A 15,292-nucleotide genomic window follows, 5' to 3' on the forward strand; every position below is an offset into this window, starting at 1 on the left:
GACCCGGTCGGGGCCCTTCGGACGATAGCGAGGTGCTTGGACGGTCTCTACAGACTTCACACTTACCAGGGTTACGCCATCGCTCAGTTGGTGGACCACGCTCAGGCCTTGCACCTGGCGGTCCAGCTGAGAGATGGGCAGCTTCAGGAGGCTAGAACCGAGCTCGAGAGCAGGGCTACTCTTATCGCCCAGCTCCACGGCTAGGTTCACGAGCTTCAGGACACTGTGTCGGATCGTGACGCTACGATCAACTTCCTGGAGGACCAGTTTCACGACCTGCAGCTTGAGATGGACGAGGCTCAGGGGCAGCTCCACGCGATACAGCACGCGCAGGATGCCCTTCACGCACCTCCCGACGAGATGCAGGTGGACGAGGAGGACGAGCCCCAGGAGATAGAGGGCGTTTCAGAGATGGACTCCGAGGACCAGGCGCCGCAGCCCGCACCGGTTGAGGTTCACACTCCCGCGGCGAGTGAGGCATCGGTCAACATGTAGACCGAGGCGCTGTTTTTTAGCTTTTGTAGACTCCTCTTAGTGTGGCCTACTTTTGGATCATGGCTACTAGGCTAACTTAGAGTTGAGTAACCCCCTTAGTACTGATGTTAGGAGTGACCAAGTAGAAAGGAGAGAACGATGGATGTAATGAACCCCTAATGCTACTAGTGTTAATTATCAGTGATCTGCAAAAAGCTGAAGGCAGCAGTTAGTTCGAATTTTTATCCTCTTTTCCTTTCGGATTTAGCTCCTGAGTTGAATACCAAAGTTGTTCCAAATTTCATCAAGAACCTGCTCGCAAAATTTCAGCCCAAACGGATTGGTATTGCAGGAGATAATCGCAAATTACAGAAGCTCTGTTTTCTGTGAAGCAGAAAAACCAGAGGAGGAGTAATTGAATTTTTCGACTAACCTACTCTGGAAATCTGACTTTGTGATGACTACCAAAGTTGTAGATCATGAAATTTCCTATCTCTTGTAAAAATTTCAAGTCCATATCATGTACCGAACTCCAGTTATGAGCGTTTTCGTATCGCTGGTTTTGCTGCACAACCTGATTAAGCAATTTCCAGTATTTCCATGTCATTTTGAGATGTATATTCCATTTGAAATGATGATAATGATGAGCCTAATGCAAAAGTACTCACATTTCAGATGGTTGGATCAACTCGAGGCACCCCTAGTGGTTTTGGAGCCGGAGGGAATGGCGATCCACCTCCACCTCCTCCACCAGTGGGTATTGCTGAGGTTCTTGCTGCCCAGACAGAGATTTTGCGGCAGTTGGTTCAAGCTCAGCAACAACCGCGGGGTGGGCATCATGCTCATCACGCACAAGAGGCGAGCTACCAAGATTTCCTCAGCACTCAGCCTCCGCTGTTCAATAAAGCGGATGAGCCTCTGGACGCTGACGCTTGGATTCGCACGATCGAGTCCAAGTTTTCTCTATTGACTACTCCTTGTTCCGAAGCGAACAAGACTCGCTATGCCGCGCAGCAGCTTCGCGGATCAGCTCGTATGTGGTGGGATCATTACCACGGGATGCTACCGGCTGATCATGTGGTGAATTGGAATGAATTCAAATTGGCTTTTCGAGATCATCATATTCCAGCTGGACTTCTTGACCGTAAGCTCAACGAGTTCTTGGCCTTGACTCAGGGCACTCGTACCGTGGTGCAATATGCTCAAGTATTCCATCAATTGTGTCAGTATGCTGGACATCATGCCGATACCGACGCTAAGAAGCGTGAACGCTTCCGTCGAGGCCTTAGTACCAAATTACAGGAGAGGCTAAATCTTGTCCGAGCAGACTTATTCAATGAATTGGTGAATATGGCTATATCTCAGGAGGATCTAATTTCTGCACACCGCGCTGAAAAGAAGCGCAAGGCACCTGCTGGACCCTCGAGTGCCTCTGCACCGAGGTATCGTATTGTGCAAAATAACCCACCCGCGTCCTCTCAGAAGGCCCCTCAGCCAGGGCGTTGGATTATTCGGCCTCCTCAACAGCAGCAGCAGACTCGATTCGGGCTTCCCCAGCAAGCTCGATTTGCACCTCAGTAGCAGCAGAACGGCCCTAGGCCGAATGCTCAGCCAGCCGCTCGCCCCGATAATAATAACCGCTGTTTCAGATGCGGGAGTCCGGATCACTTTGCCAAGATGTGCCCCCAGGCGGGACAATCTCAAGGGCAGGCTTCTCGCAGGAATGATCAGAACAAGGGCAAGAGGCAAACCATTCAAGTCAGGCAGGGCCGACTTAACTTCACCAACCTTGCTGAACTACCCGAAGGAGCACCAATCATGTCGGGTACATTCTCTATAAACCAACACCCCACAGTTATCTTATTCGATTCTGGTGCCTCTCATAGCTTCATTAGTTCTAAATTCGGAGCAAGGGTTGGGTTAGATTTCTGTCACACAAAAGGGTCATTCATGATATCTACCCCGGGTGGTAAAGTCGCATCAAACCAAATCGTTCATAATGCGCCACTTAGTTTGGGTAGTAAAACTGTTCCTACCACTTTAATCTTGTTGCCACTAGAAGGTATGGACATTATTCTGGGAATGGATTGGATGAAAAGACATGGGGTAATGTTAGATATCTCTTCCCGAGCCGTTGAAATAAATTCTCCAACTCATGGTCATTCGGTTCTATATTTACCTCATCACCAATACAACAACTCTTGTGCCTATGCCATGAAAGATATTCGTCTCGAAGATATTCCGGTAGTCCGTGAATATGTAGATGTTTTTCCGGAGGATTTACCTGGTATGCCGCCAGACCGGGATATCGAATTTGTCATTGAACTTCAGCCTGGTACAGCACCTATTTCAAAAAGGCCATACCGAATGCCGCCTAAAGAATTGGCTGAACTAAAAATCCAGCTACAAGAACTGTTGGACAAGGGTTTTATCCGCCCAAGTGCTTCACCTTGGGGCTGTCCAGCATTGTTCGTAAAGAAGAAAGATGATAGTCTGAGATTGTGTGTTGATTACCGGCCTCTCAATGCGGTGACCATCAAAAATAAATATCCACTTCCCCGCATTGATGTATTGTTTGATCAATTGGCTGGAGCAAAGATTTTCTCCAAGATTGATCTTCGTTCGGGTTATCATCAAAATAAAATCCGGCCTTGCGATATTCCCAAGACCGCCTTCTCAACCCGATATGGTCTCTATGAATATTTGGTTATGTCTTTCGGTCTCACCAATGCTCCGGCTTATTTTATGTATCTCATGAACACGGTATTTATGCCGGAACTTGACAAGTTTGTCGTGGTCTTTATTGACGACATTCTGATCTATTCCAAAGATGAGGCAGAACATGAGCAACATCTGCGCATTGTTCTTCAACGTCTCAGAGATCATAAGCTGTACGCAAAATTCTCCAAGTGTGAATTCTGGCTGGACACAGTCAAATTTCTGGGTCACACTATATCTAGTGAAGGCATTTCAGTTGATCCCAGCAAAGTACAAGAAGTGATGGACTGGAAACCTCCTACTTCAGTTCATCAGATCCGCAGTTTTCTCGGCTTGGCGGGGTATTACCGCAGATTTATTCCGGACTTCTCCAGAATTGCTAAGCCCATGACAGAACTACTAAGGAAAGATGTCAAGTTTAAATGGAACACGAAGTGTGATGAAGCATTCCATACATTGAGAGCACATCTAACCACTGCACCAGTCTTGGCTCAACCTGACAACAATAAACCATACGACATTTATTGTGATGCTTCAGGCACTGGTCTTGGTTGTGTTCTAATGCAAGACAATCGGGTGATAGCTTATGCTTCCCGAGCTCTTCGGCCACACGAGCTAAATTATCCCACTCATGATCTGGAACTAGCCGCCGTTATTCATGCTCTCAAGCTTTGGAGACATTATCTTATGGGCACTCATTGCAATATCTATACCGACCATAAGAGTCTCAAATACATTTTCACTCAAAGTGAGCTGAATATGAGGCAACGAAGATGGCTGGAATTAATCAAAGATTATGATCTGGAGGTTCATTATCATCCGGGCAAGGCGAATGTTGTAGCCGATGCGCTCAGTCGCAAGGTTCACTGCAATTGCCTATCAATGGAGTCATATAATGACACATTGTGTGCTGAAATGCAAAGGCTGAAATTAGAAATTATTCCTCAGGGCTCTTTGAATCATATTTCGGTGGAACCGACACTCTATGACCAGGTCATCATGGCACAATTACACGACAAAAGTGTTGGTATCATCAAGCAGCAAGTAGTAGAAGGTGAAAATAAATATAAGTGTTTCCGAGTGGACCATAAAGGAATTTTGTGGTTCGAGGATCGCCTAGTCGTTCCCAAGAATCCTGACCTGCGGAAACAAACCCTGGACGAAGCACATCTCTCTAAATTCTCTATTCATCCGGGCAGCACCAAGATGTACCAAGATCTCAGGCAAAATTTTTGGTGGACTCGCATGAAGAGAGAGATTGCCAAATATGTCGCAGAATGTAACACCTGCCAGAGAGTGAAAGCGAGTCACTTGAAAGTTGCTGGAACTCTCCAACCCCTACCGATTCCGTCTTGGAAATGGGAAGATATCAGCATGGATTTCATCGTGGGCTTACCAAATACTTCTCAGCACCATGATTCCATTTGGGTCATTGTTGATAGGCTCACAAAGACTGCTCATTTTATTCCAGTGCATACTGAATATCGAGCCAAGAAATATGCTGAGCTCTATATGGATCGGATTGTCTGCCTACACGGTATACCCAAAACAATTATATCGGATCGTGGTCCTCAGTTTGTGGCAAGGTTTTGGGAGCAACTCCAAGAGGCTCTCGGAACTAAATTAATTCGAAGCTCAGCTTACCATCCACAGACTGACGGACAGACCGAAAGGGTTAATCAAATTCTTGAAGATATGCTTCGAGCATGTGTCATCCATTATGACAAGAACTGGGACAAATGTTTATCCTTGGCGGAGTTTTCTTATAACAACAGCTATCAGGCCAGTCTGAAGATGGCACCCTTCGAGGCCTTGTATGGTCGACGGTGTCGAACTCCTTTGAGTTGGTCCCAGACTGGAGAACGTCAAATCTTTGGACCTGAATTAGTGGTCGAGGCTGAAGAGAAAGTAAAAATAGTACAAGCAAACCTCCGAGCAGCCCAGTCTCGGCAAAAGAGTTATTTCGATAAAAGAAGGGATCCTTTGAAGTTCATGGTTGGTAATCACGTCTATTTACGAGTGTCCCCAACTCGAGGCGTTCAACGTTTCGGAGTTAGGGGTAAGCTCGCACCTCGCTATGTCGGGCCATATGAAATCATTGAAGAATGTGGACCCGTGGCTTATCGTTTGCGACTTCCTTCACGACTTGCCGCCATCCATAATGTTTTCCACATATCCCAACTCAAGAAATGTGTTCGAGTTCCTACGGAAATCATTGATCAACAGGAAATTTTAGTGGAGCCCGATCTCTCATATACCGAATATCCACTCAGAATTCTGGATCAAAAAGAGAGAGGTACTCGTCGAAAGGTGGTAAAAATGTATAAAATTCAGTGGTCTCATCACACTGAAGAAGAAGCCACTTGGGAGACGGAGGATTATCTTAATCGACACTATCCGGGTTTCCTTAGCTCTACCTCAGGTATATCATTTTCCCCACCTCAATTCAATCATCCAATCTCGGGACGAGATTCTTGTTAAGGGGGGTAGGTTGTGACACCTCAGGTGTTAGCACATCTAATGCAATCAAGGTACCTTAGTTAAAGTTAAAAGAAACATTTGAGAAATTAATTCAAAAAGAAAGGATCAAATAAAAGACAAATCATACAAAAGAAATTAAAGGAAAAAGAAAAAGGAGTGGGAAGCAACTCAAAATTTATTTCAAAAATTGTGCACAAAATTTTAGTTGCTCATGAGAGGTGTTTCAATTGACATGTGCTCAATTGAACTTCAGCCAAAATCAATTCAAAAACTAAATAAAACTAAAGTCCTTTTGTGCAAATATGCAAATGTACCAATAGTTCAAAATGTGAGTTTCAAATGAAATTTTGCATAACACAAAAGTTGAAGATCTTGAAAAGTTATGCAAAAGTGGTATTCAACACTTTTCCATTTGAGCCCTCCAATTAGGAGATAATTTTTGTTTACCGAGAGGTCCCTGAAATTTTCAGAAATCGCAAAAGAGCCCCTACCTCCATCTCTTTCTCCCGGCTTGCTCTGTTTCAGCCGCCGCCTGCCGTACGCCGCCGGTGGACTTCGTCCACCGCGCGCCCGCGGCCAAATGGACCCGAGGAAACCTCTCCACGCCACCTGGCCTGCCCCTTGGCGCCCTCCCACGCCCACACGCGTCCCAGGCCGCTCCCGAGCCGCCACGACACCCCGGCCGGCGCAGCGCCGCTGCCTCCTCCGCCCGCTCGCCGTCGAGCCACCCAGGACCAAATCAACCGCCCCCAGTCACTGCATTCCTCCCCAGGAGCTCCTTGGCCTATAAAGACCCCCAGCACCCCACAGTCGCGCCCCTTCTTCCCCTTCTTCCTCCTCCCGCCGCTCCGCCATGGCCGCCGAGATCCAGCTCGCGCGGACCGGCTAGCCCAGCCCCACATTGCCCCCTCCGACCACCGCAGCAGCTTCGCCACCTCCCAGTTAAGCTCCACGCGCACGGAATCGAATCCAAACCCCCTCCCGAAGCCGTTCCCCTTTTGCGCCGCCGCCGGCGAGCTCAGGCTCACCGCGGACCGGCCAGCTCCGGGGAAGACCGAGCCCGACAGCTACCCCAGAAGCATCCACGAGCTCACGCGGTGCTCGTGCGCACCTTGTTCCCCTACCCCGAGCCCTCCTTCGCCTCCAGCGCCGGCGAACCGAACAACCGACCCGCCATCAACGCCGACGAGCTTGAACCTGTGCTCCAAACGCTCGAACGTCGACCAGGGTAGGTGTTCCTCGATCCTTTCTCCCCCACGCGCCTCCCCGTGGCAGCCCCGGTAAGCCCTGCACCGCAGAACACCACCGGCAAGATGCCACGGCGGAGAAGGCCGGCGAAGGACCCGGTTGTAATTTCTTTTTTTCGTTCAAGGGTGTCTCTGCAAGTTTTACAGTGTATACCAGTGAACTTCTAAAATGCGAAACAAATCACAGAAAAATCAGAAAAATGCAAACTCAACTGATCTGGAATCCTTGTAACAAAATCTACAAATTTTATAACATTCACATTTCTAGAAACTCAACCGAATTTAATCTAGGGAAAAGATTAAGAAAATCACCTTATGCATGTTCATGAAGTTCTGCTCATCAAATGACCTTGATTTTTGGATATGTTATAACTAATGGGATGCTAAGATCACAGTAAAAAGATGACACCAAACCAAAACAGTTATCAGGTTAGAACAATCAAGATTCTCTAATCTGTTGTTAGCATTCTCGATTTAATTCTGGAAAATATGTACATGAACTTGCTCTGAAAATTTTACTACAGCCTTGTGCCACTGAATCTCTGCAAATATCTAAATTTCAAATTTATTAGCATTCATTTGCTTTATACCATGATTTATGCTTGTCTTATCAACTTAATTCCTTATATATAGTTCTTATGCTCAGAAAAATCCATGTTTATTTCTGGAATCTCTTTTTAGCTCTGTGTTCCTGTCTAAGAATTTTGAGCTGCATTTACTGAGTTTTGCCTTGGTGAATAATCATGCTTAGCATCTTAGGGCTAGATTTACTATTTTTGTTCTGAGTAATCTACAATGTTTCTGATCTTTATTTTTGGGCATGATCTTGTTTAGAGTATGTTCTACCCGTGATAAAAAGTTCAGATGCAATGCTGGTCAGATGCATCTTGAGAAATTTATGCAAACTCATGTTAAGTTAACTGAATAACTAATTTAGTATAGTGAGTTAAATCTTGAAAAATTTTCTGGAGTATGTTTAACTCAGGACTAGTGTCTAGTAAAAATTTGAGAACCAAATCCTTAGTAAAACTTTCGGTAGATTTAATCTTTGTTGATGGCTTGCTGTTTTTAACCTTTTTATCACCTCTGCTATATAAGTGTATAAAATCTGGAAAAATTTCAGTACTGAGTTTATGCTTTGAAGTTGCTTGAATAAAATTTGTAGCACCAGAATCCATGTTGAACATTCTGTACAAAAATATGAAGTAACTAGAGTAATCCATTTGCATGAATAGTTATAGTTTTTGCTCTATGATAGATGCTGAAATTTATACCCTGAATGTTCAAGTTTGAATCTGAGTTACTTTAGTGTTTCATCACTAGCTCTTTAGTAGTTGTGTTGTTAAGGAATAATGAAAGCATGCTATGTGTTGAAATTGAAAATGAAAACCCAAAACCCCACTCATTCATGAATAACCGTAGTTATGCTTGCTACTCTATAAACGATTGCCCATGCAATGAAATGTGAAATCATCACTAAATTAACTTTCGTGGACTACAACTTTATCGTGAAGGAAAGAAATTATATCCCTGAATAACTCAAAATCTTGCATTGCATATAGAAACGGTTAACCTCGCGGACGGAGACTACGAACTGGTGCCCGCGGACTCTCGTGCGGAGCAGGAGGTTAATCTGAACTGTACTAACTTGTCTCAAGACCTGGGCCAAGCCCCAGAAGCTTTTCTGTCTGACAGTGCCCAAGAAGGCAAGCCCCGGAGCATAATCTCACTATTTTTCCGAATTACCATTCTGCTATCTATTTATTAATGTATGGTAACAGTTGGTTTTCTGCATTTAAGTTCTCTAGGCGTTGATCGAAAACCCTAGATGCATGATCCATAGGAACCTATGTTTGATACCGGATCTTTTTATCGACTAGTTGCCATGCTAAATAGGCACGGTAGAAGTCGAGTGGTTCCCTGCCTCTCGCGAGCAAATAGGAAATGTACTGACTTTATTTTCCTGTTGAAATGTAAGGACAACAGGCGGGGTTGTGTAGTTGTGATACCCCGCTGGTGTAGTCAAAAATGGCTAAGGTCGCGGTGTGTGGCTCATTTTGTTAAGCGTTTGAAAGTACTAGCCACATACCGAGAAATATGGTAATCGGTAAGCTTAAGTACCTGATTGGACCGGCGAGTGGAACGATCTCGCACCCTCCTGGTAGAAGTAGGGTTTATTTTTATGTCGCGACGTACGGGTGCAGAGTGGTCGGACTCTGTAGTCGGGGAGGGTGTTCCGGATCCACGGACTGGAAAGAAAGGGGAAAAGTAGCGTGGGCGGGAGCGAAGTCGATCCCCATGCGTGTGGTCTAGGTTCCCCTGGCCAGGTTGAAATTCGATTCAGAATCGTCCGCCTCTCACGGCATGAGATTGCTTAATGATTTCGGTCACATAGAGTAACAAGTGGAATACGATGATGAAAATACTGCTGGTTGATTAAATGGTTGCTCTACCATGTTTGAGTAGAGTTAGTTGCAAATTTAGAATGGTTAATTCCTCTAGAATCTGGCTAAGTAAAACCTGAAAGTAAGGATCAACACTTAGCGGCATTTTTGGCAAACAAACCTTACCAACCAAAAAGCTTGCATGTCTAGCTATCGGACTATGTTATATCCGGAGACGGGTCAGTCTTGCTGAGTATTAGTATACTCAGCCTTGCTTGTGGCACTGTTTTTCAGGTACTAACTTTGAAGATCTGTTTGCGAGTCTTACTTGGCCTTGCACTCTGCCTCCGGGTTGGTCTGTTGAGTGGGATGGCCCTTCAGCTGGTGCTAATCACCCTCCCGCTGAGTGACGCATTCGTACGGGCTTTACCGATGCGTCACGTTATTTCGTTAGTTATCTTTTAATGCTTCCGCTGAACTTTGAGACTTGAATAATTTGAGGAGCTGGAACTCCGTAGTACTTCACTAGTCTGAACATGGTTTGTAATAAATTTTTCTTTCCGCTGCAATCACTCTGAGATGTATGAAATGGTTTGTGTTGTAATCTCTGGGCTCACCTTCGTGTGAGTGTTGTCTGCTGATCCTGGAATAGCGTGGCTTTTATCGAGGCTTCACTCGAGGAACTACCGGTGAGTGCCAAATTGGGTCAGAGTTGCTTAGCAACGAAGATCAGTGCACCCGGGCCCAGTAGTTTTGGGTGGTTCCGCCACAGGCGGCGCGGCCGTGGCGAGGCCATCCTTGCCCGAGAGGATGGTCTCGAGCCGCGCGTGGGTGCCGCTGTCGAGGAGCCGGAGCGGCTCCAGGCCCCGGAACGCGGTCCGCCGGTGCCGCGTCCGCCGGTGCCGCAGCCCGCCGCCGCCGGCCGTGGGGCTCGACGCGAGAACCGGCCCGCCGGCGCGCGGTCCGTCTCGCGCTCCTCTCGATCCGCCTCCCTCCTTCCCCGCGCGATTTTTCCTCCGCCATTGGAGACAAGAAATTTTGCGTGTGTGATGCATGTACTGTGCGCAAGGCAAATGAACGAATGCCTCGCTCATTTTGCGTTCCGTTGTTGAAGTCAGCCTTACTACAGCCAAATTTATAGGAACACAACACATGTGTTATTGTGCATCTAAAAAAGTGTTACTACTCAGTAACACAATTCCTTACCTTGTGGAACATCTATGAAGTGTTACCAAGATTATCATTTGTAACACATTTTTAAAGCTCTAGTAACACTTCATTTTGTGGTAGAACACCAAAATATTGATTACAGCACATGGTTTGCAACACATATTTTATCTATTGCAACACAATTAAATTTTAAATAATTACACACTTTACATGTGCAGATGACACATAATGTTACCATGAACCCAATAAAATGCAGAATCACACAAACCATAAATTTAATAATCATAGCAAGCTGCATTAATTATAGGAAGGTTATAAACATAGTACTTGTTCGCATGACGTGATAATATGATTCTATTGAAAAATGTACATATTGAAGAGTACAAGCCCATATTACTGGGAAAACTGAAATGTAAACAAAAATATATATATATGTCTAGTTTTCTTAAACTCCACTGCCTCTATCCATTCTATATGCATCAAAATAAGGTGTCAGCTACTCATCAATCTTGGCCTGCATAGAAATTAAATTGTAGCATTAAAAATTATGCAATTCATATATGCCACACTAGAAATTTAGAAGCTAGATGCAACATACACAAATACTGTTAAATACTTAAATATTGAATATAAACTCTCTATGATAATTTGAATACTAAGAAATTGATGTACATAGGTATTGATAATATACCAAAAAGTAAACAAATAAACTTCATCAGGGGGGCAAAGTTCGGTATTTCGAGTAAATGATTACTATTCTAATTCGAAGCTAGTTTTCCAACAGCAGTTTAGTGTCGTTTCATTGAAAAATTGCTATCAACTGAATCCTATCACTTACCAATAACTAAATATGTGATGCTTTCAGTTACTCTACGAACATAATAAAGAAATTGGTCCATGCATTTTGTTGGATAGTGGATCTACTTGGCAAAAGAAACTGTATAATGGTTTGTTCAATTAGCTGGAATCAGCACTGGACACTAAGCAATCAAAGTGTGCTTATTGCTAGTTTGGAGGATAAAACATGAAAGAACATACATAAATTGGTAACGAAACAGTAATCTTGGGAAAAGTTCTAATTTCTTCGTGGCATTTTAACAAACAAATCATGGGCAAGGTCGATTAAATAAACCTTGCAACGTGTGCAAGACAGATTCCATTTAGTCATAAAAGATGTAACATGGGGTATCACTAGCCTGTCTTCATGCTCTACAATAATCTATCTTGGAACAAATTAATTATACTTCAATCAGGAGCTTTAGTCTAAGCGGTGAGGTTGAGAACTTACACGCCTGATTTGGTACAGAGGCAAAGTTCAGCTCCAAGCGGCACCTGTCGTCAGGGCTGAATTTTGCTGCAGAGTGGCCAACAATCCAGTGAAATAGAAAAACCAGTGAGCAAATCAACCTTGAGGAAAAAATTCAATTGAAGTATACATAATAAAGACACACCTCGAGATGGCGATCTAGTCAATGGAGAAAGGGTGATGCATGGTCTTTGACAGTCTAGCGTTCCCCAGCAGTAAGGTCACTGCAGTGCCACAACTGCAGGAAATATGGACCCTGGTTCATTACCTTTGAGCCTATCCCATGAGCCGACACAATCTAAGGAGACTGCAAATTTGAGACTGCCTATGGAAGAAATGTTACTGTCAAGTCTGCAAGGGTTACTCTTCCCTCCATCTTAATTCCGTCAATCCCATAGATTGATGTGTTTATCACAAGAACAAAATAGGTTGATGTCATATAATTTTCAAATGCTCATAAGGATTATGAGCATTTTGGCAAAAAATGTTCATTTGATTGGAAATATTTGCCTACATACAATTGGATAATAAATAAATGGCGATATGACTTGTACATTTTGGCAAAAATGTTCATTTGATTGGAAATATTTGCCTACATACAATTGGATAATAAATAAATGGCGATATGACTTGTGTACAATCAAAGTTGGCCAAAGTTTTTCTCCATATGCTCATCAACCAACACATCGCTGATAGAGAAAAGCAAATGTACAAAGAAAACATGGCTGACCTATTAAGTTCAGAGTTTGCTATGACCTCCCACTCTCTTGGCCAAGTTCTTTGTTCATGTCATTTCAAAACTCTGCACAATGGAAGTAAAAGTAGTTAAGTAACAGTCAGGAGAGTGTTTTATTTTAACTTGCTTCAGCCAGCCCATATCAATAATCCAAAACATCCCTATCATTCAGAAATCATACACCTGTTCCTGTTTGCTGATTCCTACATGCTAGAGATGGTTTGGTAACTGAAAACGTATGAGAGGGAGATAGGAATTTATTTAGAAGTGTAGAACACATCTCATGGCAAAAATAAAAAATACAGCACACAAATTGCATTCTGTCACCGAGATTAAGAGAAGCACAAAATAAGATAAGATCATTTAGTAGCGTTTCCTTTTACATATTCAAATAATTAATGGCATAATTGTATCCTAAACCCAATCGATTACACAATATCTCAATTTATATTGCTATTAATTCAAATGAGACAAACAACTATTTGGTGATTCACAAATGAAGAATTCTAATTGTGGGACATTATGAGTGAGACTAACATTGGGTTTTACATTACAAAGTTTCAGCAACAAGAATAATTCTCAAGTTGTTTTGTGTAGTGCACACCAATCATATAATTTACTTGCAGGCAAGATAACGCTAGCAAGTGCCTGAAGGTAGGATTGGTCAAAATCTACAGAAATTGGTATGAGAAAAAACACAAGCACTTGATGTGCAGGGGATCATTGAGATGCAAATGGGAGATTCGGTGGATTTGAATGGTGACACAATTTTAAAGGAGTTAGGCATCACCGGCACACCTGGGATGCCGGAGTGGGTGGCGCCTAGCACCTACCGGAGAGGCTACCGGTGGCAGCGTCCTCGGGGGACCGTGGCCCACGCGCCACCGATGGGGAGGCGTGAACAGGCGGGGTTGGGAGGCGCCCAGCCTGGGAGGCTGTAGGCGGCCATGTCCTCGGCAGAGCGGTGGACCGTGCCGGCGTCCGCGACCCACCTGGGATGTTGGAGTGGGAGGCGGCAGCATAGCGAGGGCGGCGCTCGCGGCCGGCCGTTGCCGAGGAAGCCGGAGGTGGCTGCGTCCTCGTCGGAGCAGCGGACCATGTTTGCGCAGCACCAGCGAGGAGGCTGGGGCGCGCCCGCGGCCCACTAGGATGCCGGAGTGGTGGTGTGGGTGGGGAGCGGTTTCACGCCTGCGTGCGAGCAGGCTTTTTTTTTCACATTTCAGATTTAAGACCTGAGGCTGAGATGGTGAGATCAAAATACGGGAGAGAAGCTAGATCTATTTGAGGGTAAATGTAAATATCCTTATTTTATTCTTTTTTATAGTAGAGATCGATGCATTCTTAATAAAATAATTCTTATGACAACGCTATTTTACTTCTATTTACTAGCACAAACTAACCTATCAACCCGTACTTTCGCAGGAAATAATTAGAATTAATATAAAAATAAACCTTATAGCTCATATTTATAATTATCTATCCCACGATCTTTTCATCTATTAAATATTCTAACACATACTTAAAATATTCAGTAATAACTCGCCAATTATTGAACTACTGAAAAATTGTTCAGTAAGTCTCCTCAGTGCGAAAGGGTGCCTAGCTGAATAGGTTAGGTGGTCTCAGTAGCACTCCTCGAGTCCTGAATTCGACTCTCGGTGGGAGTGAATTTTAGGCTGAGGTTAAAAAAATCCATTCGCTTGCCTACACGCCAAAACACATGGAAATAGGTCCCGGCTCACCCGGCCCGCTCTCACAGGGATTACGGTATAGGTTACGACGCCCCTGTATAAGGGTAGGGTAGGAGTTCGGAGATTTTTTCGGTCTGCATAAGTGGTCTTCTTCTTACAGCGGCTTGCTCCTCGCAGGTCGAGTTTTTTTTAAGTCTCCTTAGTTTTGCTATTGGTGTAGGCTAGCACATGTTACACACATGTGGAAACGGTACACATGATTTGGACTTGAAAGTGTAGTGGTAAACTTTCCAATTAAAAAAAGTGACATCAACCAAGTTTCAAATTTCGATAGCATAAAAAAAAACTACCATCCTTCGCAGACCTATGGCACTTATGGTTGGCTCCCATACTCGTACAAGGAGGTAGCTGGCAGCCAGTCTTATAGGTTTTGATCGACCTAGGTTATAATGCAGCGCTACAGAGTGAAGCCGTTATCTTGGTGACTTTGGAGTTTTCTCAATGATTATCCTTCTCAAATGTAATAACACATTTCACCAACCAAGTTTTTTCAAGGACAAACCATTTTTGTTCAACGACAACAACATATATATATATATATTTCTTTGTAATACTTTTATTTAATATAATTTATTTATTCTGTGTTATTGTAGTATATATATTTGTAACACATCTTATGTGTTCCGAATATGTGTTACAACATACTATTATTTTATAATATTTTCACTATAATACTATTTTAGTGTTACTAAAACAGTTATCTGTAACACATTTTATAAAATAAGTGCAATGTGCTACAACCTTCATTTGTAACACATAACTTTGTGTGTCTGTGAAAATTCGTTGTAACACATTCATGGATGTGTTACAAGATTATGTTACAGAATCTATGTTTTATAGTAGTGTACACCTTGAGTGACCCGAGAGCATTAAATGAGGAGCTAAGCAAGATTTGCTTTGAAAAAATAATTAAAAAAATTCCAAGCTACTTGGCATAAGGAGTTGAGGTAACTTAATTCAAAACCATTACATCCCTCAACTACCCAAGATGGCATGGTAGACACATCAAAGTTCACAAGTGCAAG

General features: G+C 43.8%; 1 long non-coding RNA gene across 2 annotated transcripts; it reads right to left on the minus strand.

Moving 5' to 3' along the window:
* Positions 1 to 10,744: 10,744 nt before the first annotated feature.
* On the minus strand, positions 10,745 to 13,714 carry LOC120655499. 2 transcript variants are annotated; one of them, XR_005667550.1, is made up of 4 exons: positions 13,350 to 13,714; positions 11,926 to 12,582; positions 11,763 to 11,828; positions 10,745 to 10,988 (listed from the first exon to the last, which is right to left on the minus strand). It is a non-coding gene; the product is annotated as an uncharacterized LOC120655499 (long non-coding RNA). The 2 variants fall into 2 exon arrangements; XR_005667549.1 differs by having other exon boundaries at positions 13,315 to 13,714.
* Between the last annotated feature and the right edge of the window lie 1,578 nt (positions 13,715 to 15,292).

The sequence above is a fragment of the Panicum virgatum genome, chromosome 1N (genome assembly GCF_016808335.1).
Source record: "Panicum virgatum strain AP13 chromosome 1N, P.virgatum_v5, whole genome shotgun sequence".
Classification (NCBI taxonomy): domain Eukaryota; kingdom Viridiplantae; phylum Streptophyta; class Magnoliopsida; order Poales; family Poaceae; genus Panicum; species Panicum virgatum.